This window comes from Bos mutus, chromosome 11 (genome assembly GCF_027580195.1).
Source record: "Bos mutus isolate GX-2022 chromosome 11, NWIPB_WYAK_1.1, whole genome shotgun sequence".
In the NCBI taxonomy this organism is placed as follows: domain Eukaryota; kingdom Metazoa; phylum Chordata; class Mammalia; order Artiodactyla; family Bovidae; genus Bos; species Bos mutus.
In genome coordinates, this window is record NC_091627.1 from 29,313,503 (window position 1) to 29,327,009 (window position 13,507).

Below are 13,507 nucleotides of genomic sequence, written 5' to 3' on the forward strand. Positions count from 1 at the left end.
ACAGTCTTTTCCCTTCATTGTTCTCTCAAAGGATGATTAGACATACGGTGGAACTAAAAGTCAAGAGAAGAAATTGGGTCAAATAAGCCTCAGGTGTTGAATATGACAGGAGAGAATTTGTATGACTCCCCTGGGCCCAGGAGCTGTGGAGTGTCCTTAGATGACCCGGGCAGAAGAGAGGGGGAGTTTGACAATTATGCAGAGAGGCTGGAATAGAAGCAGAAGCAGTGACTCAAAAATGGCACAGCTCCAAGCTTCGGAACCATGACGTAAGCAGGTGATGATTTGTGGAGCTATCTTAGTCTCCAACAGAAACAAGAAAAGACAGTTTTGATGAAGAAGTTGAAAGGAATAGAATGTAATGGGTAAATCTGAGGAAAACTAAGCAGACAGTTTGCACGTGTGAGCATAGTAGGTGTGCTTCCACCTTGGGGTCGCTCTCCAGAGAGCCCGTGATTCCCATCTTTTCATTCTTCAGGTCCTTACTTATTCATCACTTTATCAATGGTACAGATGAACCTATTTCCAGGACAGGAATAGAGACACAGACATAGTGAATGCACATGTGGACACAGGGGAGGAGGATAGGAAGGGGAAGGTGGGATGAACTGGGAGATTAGGATTGACATATATGTACTACAATGTTTGAAATAGACAGCTAGTGAGAGGCTGCTCTATAACACAGGCAGCTCAGCTCGGTGCTCTGTGATGACCTAGAGGGTTGGGTGGAGCGGGTGAGAGGGAGGCTCAGGAGGAAGGGGACATGTGTGTACATATAGCTGATTCACTTTGTTGTACAGTAGAAACTAACATAACATTATAATGCAATTACACTCAAATTAAAAAAAGAAAAAAAATGAGGTTTTGCCTGGCCATCATATTGAAAACACAGCAGTCCATCTCCCCCATCCCTCTGTGTGCTTTAATGGACTTGCCCTGCTCTCCTCCATAGCGTTACTCATTTCTTAAAGTACCATTTCCTTTCTTATTTATGATCTGTCTCTTTTGAGTGCAGCAAAAGAGCCACGAAGGCAGGAATGTTGGCTGTGTTAATTCTCTGCTGCCTCCTCAGCACTTAGAATAGTGCTCAGAACTTAGTAGGCATTGAATGAATGAATGAATGAATGAAGCAAACTCTCTGGAGGGAAGCACTGAGAACTGGGGATGGCAGATTTCTTGATCCATCACAAATTTTTATTTGCTAGACAATCAGATTCTCTTTCCTGGCTTCGATGTTTCATCTGTAATATTGCCTGAGTCATGACAAGTTGGGGGTAAGAAGAACATCATATTTCCCCAGGGAAAAAACTAGACTAGTACATCTCTTTAAATTTCTTCTGCTTCATAGTCCCATGACTTTGTAAATCTAAGGTTTCATGATCTAAATATTCCATTTTCCCCCACAGTGAATCCTCCTTTACCTTTTAAATCAAATGAATATCTCAATTTTATGTGAAACCCCCAAATGGTGAACTTTATCATCGGTTTATATGTGAGTAAAATACATATATATACAAGCATGCCAATAAAATACATATATAAACATACAAATGTGATGCTGCTGCTAAGTCGCTTCAGTTGTGTCCGACTCTGTGCGACCCTATAGACAGCAGCCCACCAGGGTCCCCTGTCCCTGGGATTCTCTAGGCAAGAACACTGGAGTGGGTTGCCATTTCTTTATCCAATGTATACACACCTATGTGTAAACATAAGATATAAAAGAAACCAAAATAATTTTCTGTGCCATTAGTCTACTAGTTATTCTATATTGGCAAATTGGCTAGTATATCCAGTTGAACCATTCGAAGCAGTTTTACTGATGTATTTTCTTTTTTACCACCTGTTCTTTAAAAGAATTGACCAGATGCAATAGACAATTCCTTAGCTGTTATTTAGAGAAAGCTTTGAGCTTGAATCAATATGATATTTCGCTCTGTAGGTATTGAAAATCATTCTACTGTTGTCACTAATTGCTTTGATATTCTGCAAAAGTACAAAGTGTCAGCTATTTATTAATAAATCTGTTTTTGTAGTAGGGGGTGCATCTTTACTGTTTATCATGTACCAGCAGTAAAAAGTACTGAAGCCCTGAGTAGAGCATGTAATGAAAGACTCTGTCAGTGTGCGGTGTATCTGCTGATTAGAAAGCAGGGATCTTGTGTAAAGGGATACACAAGAAGAAGGACAGTATACAGACAATTTTTCCAAAGCCCTCATCGCCAGTGATTACTCTTACATGGATTAAATGCTGTCAGATACAATCATTTATCAAGCAGTTGTGAAATGGGGAAATATAAAATTAAAAAGAGATTTCTGATGGCTTGTCACAGTCAGCCACTGGGCTAGGCTTGCATAGAATTCATGAGATTAAGTAGATAAAACACACATTTATTTGATTCTCTGGTGTAACTAAATTGAGAAAGGTGGTTTGCAAGACAGATATCTCATGTCTTTTAGTCAGCAGTGAGTGATAGAGAAAGCAGTCCTCTATCTTCATCTTTTCCACAGAACTCTTCTAGAGATGCAAACCGCAGCTCCAAACCATCCTGGGAAACAAAATTGTTTCCTCAGACAAGAAGGAGTGATGGGAGAATGTACTCCTCCATCATATACAAGCCACCATGTACTCAAATTTATTGCTGGATGTAGATGTCTATGAATTATTATTTGGGGAGCATTGAGAAAACTCTCTTAGTCCCCAAGGATAATTTGCACCAGCTTAGACCAGTCTCTGAAATCATCATCACTGTGTCTGACAATTACAGAGACCCAAATTCCATGGATTATTTTTTTCTCCAGGTCTAGTTTAAGGATGTTTAAGGACTAGTTTAAGGATGACACCAACAAAAATGAACTTTATCTGGACAAGAAATACAATATAGCTCCTAGGGACCCTGTGCTGGAAACTCAGAGGAGCTGAGCATGTGTACATAGCCTCTAGTTCGTCCAGACAGACCACAGACTTCTGCTCTGGCAGAACATCTAAAGCTTTTCAGAACATGTGAATTAAATGCCTAATACAATATGTGCCAAGCCAATAGTGAGGAATACAAGTGACTTCTGTTTCTAGTGGGAGGAAAGTGTATAAATAAATAACTGCACACGTGCAATATGCTAACTGAGAAATGCATTATGCCGGTTAGGGTTTAAGTGGAATTAGTAACATATTGGGCTAGAGGAAAAGTTTCATTTAAGCTTTATGGAGAATGTGATTCTAGGAGGAGGCTTCTAGAAGGGTTGAGGGTCATCAGATAAACCAGGAAGTTTGAAATATTACAAAAGGCCTTTTTTCCTCTTAGTGCTCAGCGCTGACCAGTTGCACGCCTCTTTTCCTCCACTGCCTCCCAGTTCTAGATTAGTTGTCGCCACGGGTTTTGGAGACTTGAAAAGCCCCGCTGGCCTCCACGTGCTCAATGACTACTTGGCGGACAAGAGTTACATAGAGGGATATATGCCATCACAAGCAGATGTGGCAGTATTGGAAGCCGTCTCCGGGCCACCACCTGCTGACTTATGTCATGCCCTCCATTGGTAATAATCATATCAAATCTTATGAGAAGGAAAAGGCCAGCCTGCCAGGAGTGAAGAAAGCTTTGGGCAAGTATGGCCCTGCTAATGTGGAAGACACCGCAGAAAGTGGAGCTACAGATAGTAAAGATGATGAGGACATGGATCTCTTTGGATCTGATGAGGAGGAGGAAAGTGAAGAAGCCAAGAGGATAAGAGAAGAACATCTTGCCCAGTATGAGTCAAAGAAAGCCAGAAAACAAGCACTTGTCACCAAGTCTTCCATCTTATTAGATGTGAAACCTTGGGATGATGAGCCTGATATGGCAAAACTAGAGGAATGTGTCAGAAGCATTCAAGCAGATGGCTTGGTCTGGGGCTCTTCTAAACTAGTTCCGGTTGGGTATGGCATTAAAAAACTTCAAACACAGTGTGTAGTTGAAGATGACAAAGTTGGGACAGACATGCTGGAGGAGCAGATCACTGCTTTCGATGAGTATGTACAGTTTATGGATGTGGCTGCATTCAACAAGATCTAAAATCCATCATGTATCAGTGCCCTTAAGTAAAAGTTTGAAAGACAAAAAATAAATAAATAAATAGATAGATAAAATATTACAAAAGAAATGCCGAAAAATGAAATAGTCTTGCACAGTGCAGTGGTTCCTCTCTGACAATTGGTGCTTTGAATTCTTCCCACCCCAGCCTGATTCACATAGTTTTTTTCTTCTGTGGCAGCTTTCATTCATATAGCACTATGTAGCTTATGAGTATTTACATATGTTGTCTCATTTGATCTTCTGGCCACCTTCAAGTTTTTTCAGGCTTAGGAAAGACTGGCCAAGCACTGCAGAAAATTATCTGAGTGATGATTTTATCAACTTCTTTAAGGAGAGTACATAGCAGGCTCCAGCCTATACACATAGAAACATTAATTCATTACATGTCGTGGGTGTCATAGGGCATTAAGACTTAATCCTCTGGTTGAGAAAGCGTAGGATAGATATCCACCAAATTCATCTCCTTGTTGTCCTGACTACAAAGATATGTTTGTCAGCCTCCCCAGAAACAAAGTGGGACCAAGTGTCTAAGTTCTAGTCAACAGAACACACAGAATTGACGCATGCTGCTTCTCAACCAGCCTCATAAAATCCTCCTGTGTGCTTCTCCATACCCTTTCCCTGTCCACTGGCTGAAATGAGAGGACCCTGAAGATATAGAGAACAGAGTCATAAAAACCACCTGCCAAATACCATTATCATACTGTTATGGAAGAAAAAATAAAGTTTTATTATGTTAAGCCATTAAATTTGGGGACTTATTTCTTAAAGTGATTAGCCTTCCTTGATTAGGATGGCAGATGTATTATTTCCCAAGATTTATAGCTAAAGAAGGGCTTCCCTGCTGACTCAGATGGTAAAGAATCTGCCTGCAATGCAGGAGACCCATGTTCAATCTATGATTTGGGAAGATCCCCTGGAGAAGGGAATGGCTACCCATGCCAGTATTCTTGCCTGGAGAATTCCATGGACAGAGGAGCCTGGTGGGCTGCAGTCTGTGGGCATGAAAAGAGTCAGACACAACTGAGGAACTGACACTTCTGTAACTAAAGAAAGAAAGATTCACCGAAAAGGAAACTTTGACCAAGGCAAAATGGAAAGTAGAGAATGGAAACTCCACTTGAATGCACACTATGTGACTCTAGAGCCCCTACTCTTACTGTTCTCCCCAGCATCTTCTCTATATAGAGGCGAAGGACTGCACAAGAACTAGGTCCAGCATAACAGTTCTTTAATCACCAGTGATTTGGTGACTACCTACAGCCAGCTGAATTACACTTTGGCTTTGAGAATAAAGTCCCAATGGTGTTCCCCTCAAAAGTTATAGCTCAGTTGGTAAAGAATCCTCCTGCAATGCAGGAGACCCCGTTTTAATTCCTGGGTCAGGAAGATCCTCTGGAGAAGGGAGAGGCTACGCACTCCAGTACTTTTGGGCTTCCCTTGGGGCTCAGCTGGTAAAGAATCTGCCTGCCTTTGGTATGGGAGACCTGGGTTTGATCCCTGGGTTGGAAAGATCCCCTGGAGAAGGGAAAGCCTACCCATTCCAGTATTCTGGCGTGAAGAATTCCATGGACTGTATAGTCCATGGGGTTGCAAAGAGTCAGACATGACTGAGTGACTTTCACTTTTCATTTTGAAAAGTTAGCTGAGCTTTGGCCTTTTCATTTCTGCTAGGAAACTGGCATGCCTCCCAACATCTCCTACCCAGTACCAGAGAGACACATCTGTCTCTTTGTTCTGCAGCTTTGTCACTCAAAGCATCATCTACAGACCAGGAGCGTGGGCATCCCGGGGAGGTTATTAGAAATGCAGAATTGAAGCCTACTGAACCAAATATGCATCTTAGCTAAATCTCCAGGTGATTCTTATGCACATTAAATTTTGAGAAGTGTGGGTCTGCTGCTGCTGCTGCTGCTAAATCGCTTCAGTCATGTCTGACTTTGTGTGGCCCCATAGACAGCAGCCCACCAGGCTTCCCCATCCCTGGGATTCTCCAGGCAAGAACACTGGAGTGGGTTGCCATTTCCTTCTCCAATGCATGAAAGTGAAAAGTGAAAGTGAAGTCGTTCAGTCGTATCGGACTCTTCACGACCCCATGGACTGCAGCCTACCAGGCTCCTGCATCCATGGGATTTTCCAGGCAAGAGTACTGGAGTGGGTTGCCATTGCCTTTTCCGAGTGTGGGTCTACAGCATCACTATAGCTTGAGATTTGCTTTCCTGACTTAGAGTATCCCAGCATTTGTTGTATGTTCTAACCAGTATCCTCTTCATCTCGGCAAGTCTCCGTGCATTCTCTTACCTTGACCACACCCTTCTCTGGCTGCAAGTGTGTTGACTTCCAGATACCTGCTTTGACTCACTTCAGGCCTGAGTTTTGCTTCCTTTCATGTGTTCTAGCCATCCGAGATTGAGAATCGGGTTCCACAAGCAGGCACCAGCTCTTATAAAGTAGATGTGCACTCAAGGGAGTAGGATTTTAGGTGCTCTGTAGTTAATTGAAGTGTCATATTAGCTCCAGGTATTAAATGGGAATCTATGAAAAATGAGTCCCTGATTAATCAATGACTAGGTCAGCCTCTAGTAGAGGGAAAAGATCAGGACATAACGGGTTATCCTGGGAGGAACTGCAATGTTAGGTGTTCATTTTTGGACTGATTAACATTGGATAATTCTCCTCCAGGCTTCCCAGGTGGCTCAGTGGTCAAGAATTTGTCTGCCAAACAGGAGACCTGAGTTTGATCCCTGGGTTCGGAAGATCTGCTGAAGAGGAAGTGACAACCCACCCCAGTATTCTTGCCTTAAAAATCCCAGGGACAGAGGAGCCTAGTGGGCTATAGTCCATGGGGCCACAGAGAGTTCGACATGACTTAGCAACTAAACAGAACAGAATTATCTTCCACAACAAAACATGTTGGCTTATTTGCCTCTTATGGCATTATAAAAACTAAAACTAATACTATCAGCTTCCTCCTTTCAAATGAGAATGTATCACTGCTCGTAACTGAAATACCTCAAGTGTCAGCAGAGAAGGGTGATAGCGTCTTTTTTTGTATCTTCTGCATTTATTGCCACTCAGGCATCTGGCTTTGAGAATCAGCCAAGAATAGAAGTACAGAGGCTTGTACTCTGAGATAACACAGAGCTGTAGTCTCTGAACAGGGTGACTCAAACAATTTTGTAGGTCAAAGTTAGAGTTTCCGGACTTGAAATTCAATTACTCAAAAATGATTCACATCTCTTTTTTGATCGGGAATCTTAACATGTGACCCATTGTTCTTCAACTGCTAACAAGTAAGCAGGGTTAGTGGCATCATTGGCAGCTGGCTTTGGAATGTGGTGGAGAGGAGTGTGGGTTCCTGGGCCCTGTAGCTGAGTCTCAGTTCTGCAACCATCCTTACTTGTTCTGTGAGCTTGTAGAAGTTGTATAACCTCTCTAGATCTCAGTTTCCTCTCTAAAAATGGATTCACAGGGTTCTTCTAAGTTAAATAAAACATGAAAAGTATTGAGTTGGTCAAAAAGTTCATTCAAAGTTTTCTATAACAGCTTTTGGAAAATCCTGAGTGAGCAGTTTTGGCCAACCCAACATTTAGAACAGAACAGACAGAAATACAGGATCATCAAGAAGAATCAGCTCTTATCTTTTGCACCCATTTTCACCACTGTCATCTTTAGCAAGTGTAGAAAGAAAGGATTTAAAATAAACTAGTCATTATCTTTGGCTGAAATGTATTCCTGTTTCCTGGTTGGAAAATGTATTATGTAAGCATTGAAAACAATCATATTGGATGCCAGTAGCACTATAGATGGGGACCCTAGGCCACCAAGAGGCCCCATGAAGGCATTGGACATACAGGTTAGAATAATAATTGCTTAATTCACTTTGTTGAATATTGTCCTTGCCTCCTCCCTTACTGATAGTCTAGCTTTCCAAAGATTTCAGGTCTGATTTCCCCTGTGATCTTCATTATTCACGGCCACAGGGTTCTTAAATTGATCCAAGACATTTAAAACAAAGTATTGTTTTGGAATTCCTCTATCAGTCCCTGGCTTTGGAAGTTCTGCTTTGAAAGCAAGGTTTGTTACAGTGATCAGTATCAGTATGATAAAGAACAACAGCTTAGTCGTCAACTTATCCTGGTTCACATGCCTCTTAAGACTTGAAGTGTCTTGTGTGATTCTGATATTTCATCTCACATTTCCCTCTTCTCTGTTGTCCAATCATCGTTAATGATACCAAAGTACAACACACTTTCAGGGTGCTGTGTCCCCTTCAAATCTTTTCAGAACTGATTTAATACCATTTTACGGGTCTGTGCAATTCATCTAAACCCTTAAATCATTTTTCTTTCCCCAGCTTAAAGCCTTTCAATTCTATACCTCCACTGATAAGGCTTAACATTATAACAGCTTAAGATGTTCTTGCTCTTAGACGTGTAAGGGGAAATAACTGTTGTATCATTGCCAGTGTTTATCATGGAGTTTTTTATGGAGCACATCACAGAGTTTTGAAACAGCCAACACTCACAAAATTCTATTTTCATATTTAGAAAATGTCTTTGAGCAGGAAGTGACAATTGTGGCCAAGCTAACTGTGACTTGATTCTAGTATATTTTCAGCACTGTTATTTTCAGAATAACCAAAGCCTCACATTAAACATATTACTTTTCTTCAAAAACAAATATTGAAAAGCAAAGAAAAAATCTATTATGCATTGCTTATAAAACAAAGTTGAAACTTTTTACTTTTTTCTTGAAAGTTATAGTTTTTCTGAGCACCTATTTCATTTCTACAAACAATATTTTTCTTCATTCAGTGTAACTACTTTTCTAGTTTTGCCTTCCTAAGTATGTCAGTAATAACTGTTCTTTTTTTAAAATTTTCTCAACATTCTTATTATTGTGGAATAATTATTTTGGCACACTCCATAGTCCCTGTTCTTTGAGGATAAGTTTTCATGTCGTATTCATTATCACAGCCCTTATTTACATGGAATAATTCCTTGGATATAGTAGATACTTGTTAAACATTTCCTGAAATTTTAATAGATTCATAAATGGAAGTAGCATAAAATATGAACTGGAAGTACCGGGTTATAATTCTGATTCTTCCCCTAAAAATATGACTTTGGGTAAATGTGGCAGGTAGACTGTTTAAGGTGATGTGTAATCTCTACCTCCTAATGTCCATATGCCTAAATGATCCCTTTCTCTCAAGTGTACACATTTCCATGACTTGCTTTTAGCCAATAAAATTCATTCAAGTGTTGAAATGTAAGAGATTAAATGGTTACATTGCATAACATTATAGTGCCCGACCTGATGGGGTTTCTTTCCCTTGCCAACTTTGAGGAAACAAGTAGCCACGCTGGGGAACTATACGTGGCAAGGACTGTGACTGGCCTGTCGGAGCTGAGGGAGTCTGCTATGCAATAGCCAGTAAGAAACTAAAACCCTCAGTCCCACAACCACAAGAATTGAATTCCTTCAACAGCTGAATGAACTTGAAAGTGGATTCTGTCCCAGTTGAATCTCACATGAAGCTCCCAATTTGGGTGACATCTTTATTGCAGCCAGGTGATAACCTAAGTAGGGGACACAGATAAGCAGTTTTCAGACACGTGACCCACAAAAACAGCAAGTAGTTGTTCTAAGCTGCTATGTTCCTGGTAATACCATTACACAGTAGTAGAAGACTAATACAGTAAGTTACACACTGAAGCTCCAACACTTTGGCCACCCAACGTGAAGAGCCAACTCACTGCCAAAGACACTGTCGCTGGGAAAGACTGAGGGCAGGAGAAGGAAGGCACAGAGGATGAATGGTTGGGTGGCATCACCCACTCAACAGACATGAGTTTGAGCAAACTCTGAGAGATGGTGAAGGACAGGGAAGGCTGGCGTGCTGCAGTTGGTGGGGTTGCAAAGAGTCAGACACAACTTAGTGACTGAACAAGAGCAATAACTCACTGAATACTGGTCTTCATAGTTGTAAAATGGAAATAAAGTTGTCTGTCCTACCTTACTTATAGTATTATAAGTAGTTAAAATGAAAAGATTATGTGTTGAAGAGCATTTAAAAATTCTAAAACACTATATGAGCATTGTATTTTAAGGGAAACACTTTACTAATGTGATTTCACTTATTCTTCCAACAACACTTTGAAGAATGTGATATTACCATTCCTTTTTTATAGCCAAGGGAACTGTTACCTATCAGATGAAGAATCTGAATCTCAGAGAGGTCAAGTAACGAGCTTAAGGCAACACAGATTGTAATCGGTAGAGCTCAGATTTAAACTCTGTTTTAAATTCCAAACCCTAGCACTTTCTACTGATTGCTAGTAAGACAAAGTATATTTAAAACCATGTGGCACCCATGCCTATGTCTGTATGCTTTCAAGAGTCTACAGGGTAAATTAGCATTTTAAAATTCTAATTAAATATCGTAATTCTTAAGTTTAATGAAGTAACCTAATTTCCCTAAAACTATTCATCACAAATTCTATATCCTATAACAAGTATGATTCAGCAACAACAACAACAGACATTTATTAGGGGCTTATTATATGCCAGGTCATCTTTGAGCACATAACTTGTATTGTCTTAATTAACAAGAAATAGAAAACAAAATTTTTAATTAATGATATTTTTCCAATAAATTATCACCTTTATGTCGCTTTTGTTGCTCTTAGAAAGTAACCAAAATAAACCTGGAAAACTAATTTCTGTTCTCTGTTATATTAAGAGCTTGTTACATCATTTTCTAGAAACTGAATAAACATTGATGAAGGATAGAGAGATTATGCAAATAGCACTTGTAGCAAATAATATTAATCTTTAAGTCCTGCTGTGGCCAATGGGTAGCACATTTCTGGTCTCTTGCTGTAACTTAATTACTCTTTCTCAGAGGAGAACTTGATATCCATTGGGCCATTCTGTGACCAAGTAGACTCATGATGCTAGAAAAACAAGAAATAGGACCCACTCTCTGTTTCTCTCTCTAGATGGCTAACTCCTTGATCAAATAGAAGGGCCATCACCTTAATCCATACCTCTTCAGCAGTAGAAAGATGAGGCCAGGGAACTTCTTGAAGGCTCAGATGAGCAGGCACATTTATCAGGTATACTTTACCTGAAGGGCTTTAATTTTAATCCTACCAGGGAAACAGTAGGTACTTGCATTTTGGCATCAGGTTCAAACTGCTTTCTTTCTTTCATTGCCACCAAAACAGTTGATGCTTTAGAGTTACTTGTCTGTGTGTGCCGTTCGCAATCAGTTGGGACATTAGGGACAAGAGTGGTGAGTGATTGGCTCCCAGAATTGTCAGTTGTGCCCTTTAACCATTGGAGGTTCTGTTGCATCACCCTCTGGTTTTGGTGAGCACCTTTATTGAATTATTTTGGAAAATCTATGAAAATAACTCCCAAACCTGTATTACTCTTTGCTTATCAAATCCTAGTCCAACTGCCTCCAACTTCTAACCATTTACACTGGAATATCATATTGTACCTTGAAATTAGGCCTTCCCAGGTGGTGCTAGTGGTAAAGAACCTACCTGCCAATGCAGGAGACATAGAGACCTGGGTTCGATAACCCTGGGTTGGGAATATTCCTTGGAGGAGGGCATGGCAACCCACCCCAGCATCATTGCCTGGAGAATCAATCCCTGGACATAGGAGCCTGGCGGGCTACAGTCCATAGGGTCACAAGAAGTTGGACACAGCTGAAGTGACTTAGCATGCATACACACACATCTTGAAATAAACCACTTTGATTCCTAAATTATGATGATGAACATTTGGAGCACTAGTTAAACCTGTAACGTTTCAGCTCCTTCCCCATTGGTTCTTGATTGGATTATAGAAACTGTATTTTTAATCAGTACCAGAGATGATTCATATGATACAAGAGTGTTTAATAAAGTATGTTGACTTGAGAGGTTAAAGACCTCTCAATTACTCTTTGGCAATATCTCTTTCTCTTTAATGACCCTGGTGCACCATGAAATCCATATTATACTGTGTTCCTATGTTTCCAACTTAACTGTAGTCACCTTTGATGTCAGGGCTGGTCACATCCTAAATTTGATTTCTAACTTAAATAGTGATTTTATGACAAGCCTCCAGATGCATCAGAAACTTTACTCAGTCAAACACTTTCAGATATTTTAAAAAATTCTCCTTATGGAAAATGGCAAACATATACAAAAGTGGGGAGAATAGTTTAATAAAACTCTGTATACCCCTTGCTAGCTTCAACAGTTAACCATTCATCTATACTTTATTCATTTCTCCTCATCTCTGATTCTTTTGAAATAAATCTCAGACATATTTCATTTGTAAATGTTTCAGTTCAGTTCAGTTCAGTTCAGACGCTCAGTCTTGTTTGACTCTTTGCGACCCCATGGACTGCAGCATGCCAGGCTTCCCTGTCCATTACCAACTCCTGGAGCTTGCTCAAACTCACGTCCAAGTCGGTGATGCCATCCAACCAAGGGATGCTGTCCCCTTCTCCTCCTGTCTCCAATCTTTCCCAGCATCAGAGTCTTTTCTAACGAGCCAGCTCTTTGCATCAGATGGCCAAACTACTGGGGCTTCAGCTTCAGCATCAGTCCTTCCAGTTAATATTCAGGACTGATTTCTTTTAGGATTGACTGGTTTGATCTCCTTGCAGTCCAAACATACCAAATGTTTTAGTATAATTATCAAAAAGGTAATCTTTTATAAAATCTCACTGCCATTTTCATGCATATAAAATAATCAATAATTTCTTAACCAGCAAATTTCCAGTTAGCATATATTAAAATTTTCTCAAATCTTGGTCTATCATCATCACCACACCCCATCCTCCTCCTCCTTCAACTTATCATCATCTATTCGTCTTCCCTAATTTTTAGCTTGAGCAGTCAGACTCCAAATGAAAAAATAAACATCGACTTCGGTTGCTGTATTCCTTAGATCTGTTTTTAAGTTTGCTTTCCATATTTCCTTTCTTTCCTCCTTTACTATTTATTTGTTTAAGATACCAGGTTATATTTTCCGTAACATTTACCACAGAAATTGTTTGCATTGCCTCTGTTCCTTTTATTTCCTGTAAGTTGGAGAGTTGATCAGATTCAAATTCTGATCTTTACATAGGAATACTTCAGAAGTAGAACCATTTGTTTTCTTTAGAGGTTTCATCCTATCTACCTGTCTCTATTTTTGTGATGTTAGCAGCCATTGCTAATCAATATCTTAGTCCATTGTTTTGTTATGGTACCTTATATGTGATACAGTAATATTCTAATTCTTTCATTTTTTTCTTTATTCAATAGCTAGAATATTGCCTGGAAAGAGAGAAAATTTACTTTATTAACAACTTATTTCCTTTGAGGTGTGTTCCTTTTGGGAAAAACAGGAGAAATACCTGATTCTTTCCTTTATTTACAAATTTT

At 39.9% G+C, this 13,507-nt stretch overlaps 1 pseudogene; it reads left to right on the forward strand.

The window, feature by feature from the left end:
* The first annotated feature begins 264 nt into the window (after window positions 1-264).
* LOC102281254 (elongation factor 1-beta pseudogene) lies at window positions 265-4,079 on the forward strand (annotated as a pseudogene).
* The last annotated feature ends 9,428 nt before the right edge of the window (window positions 4,080-13,507 follow it).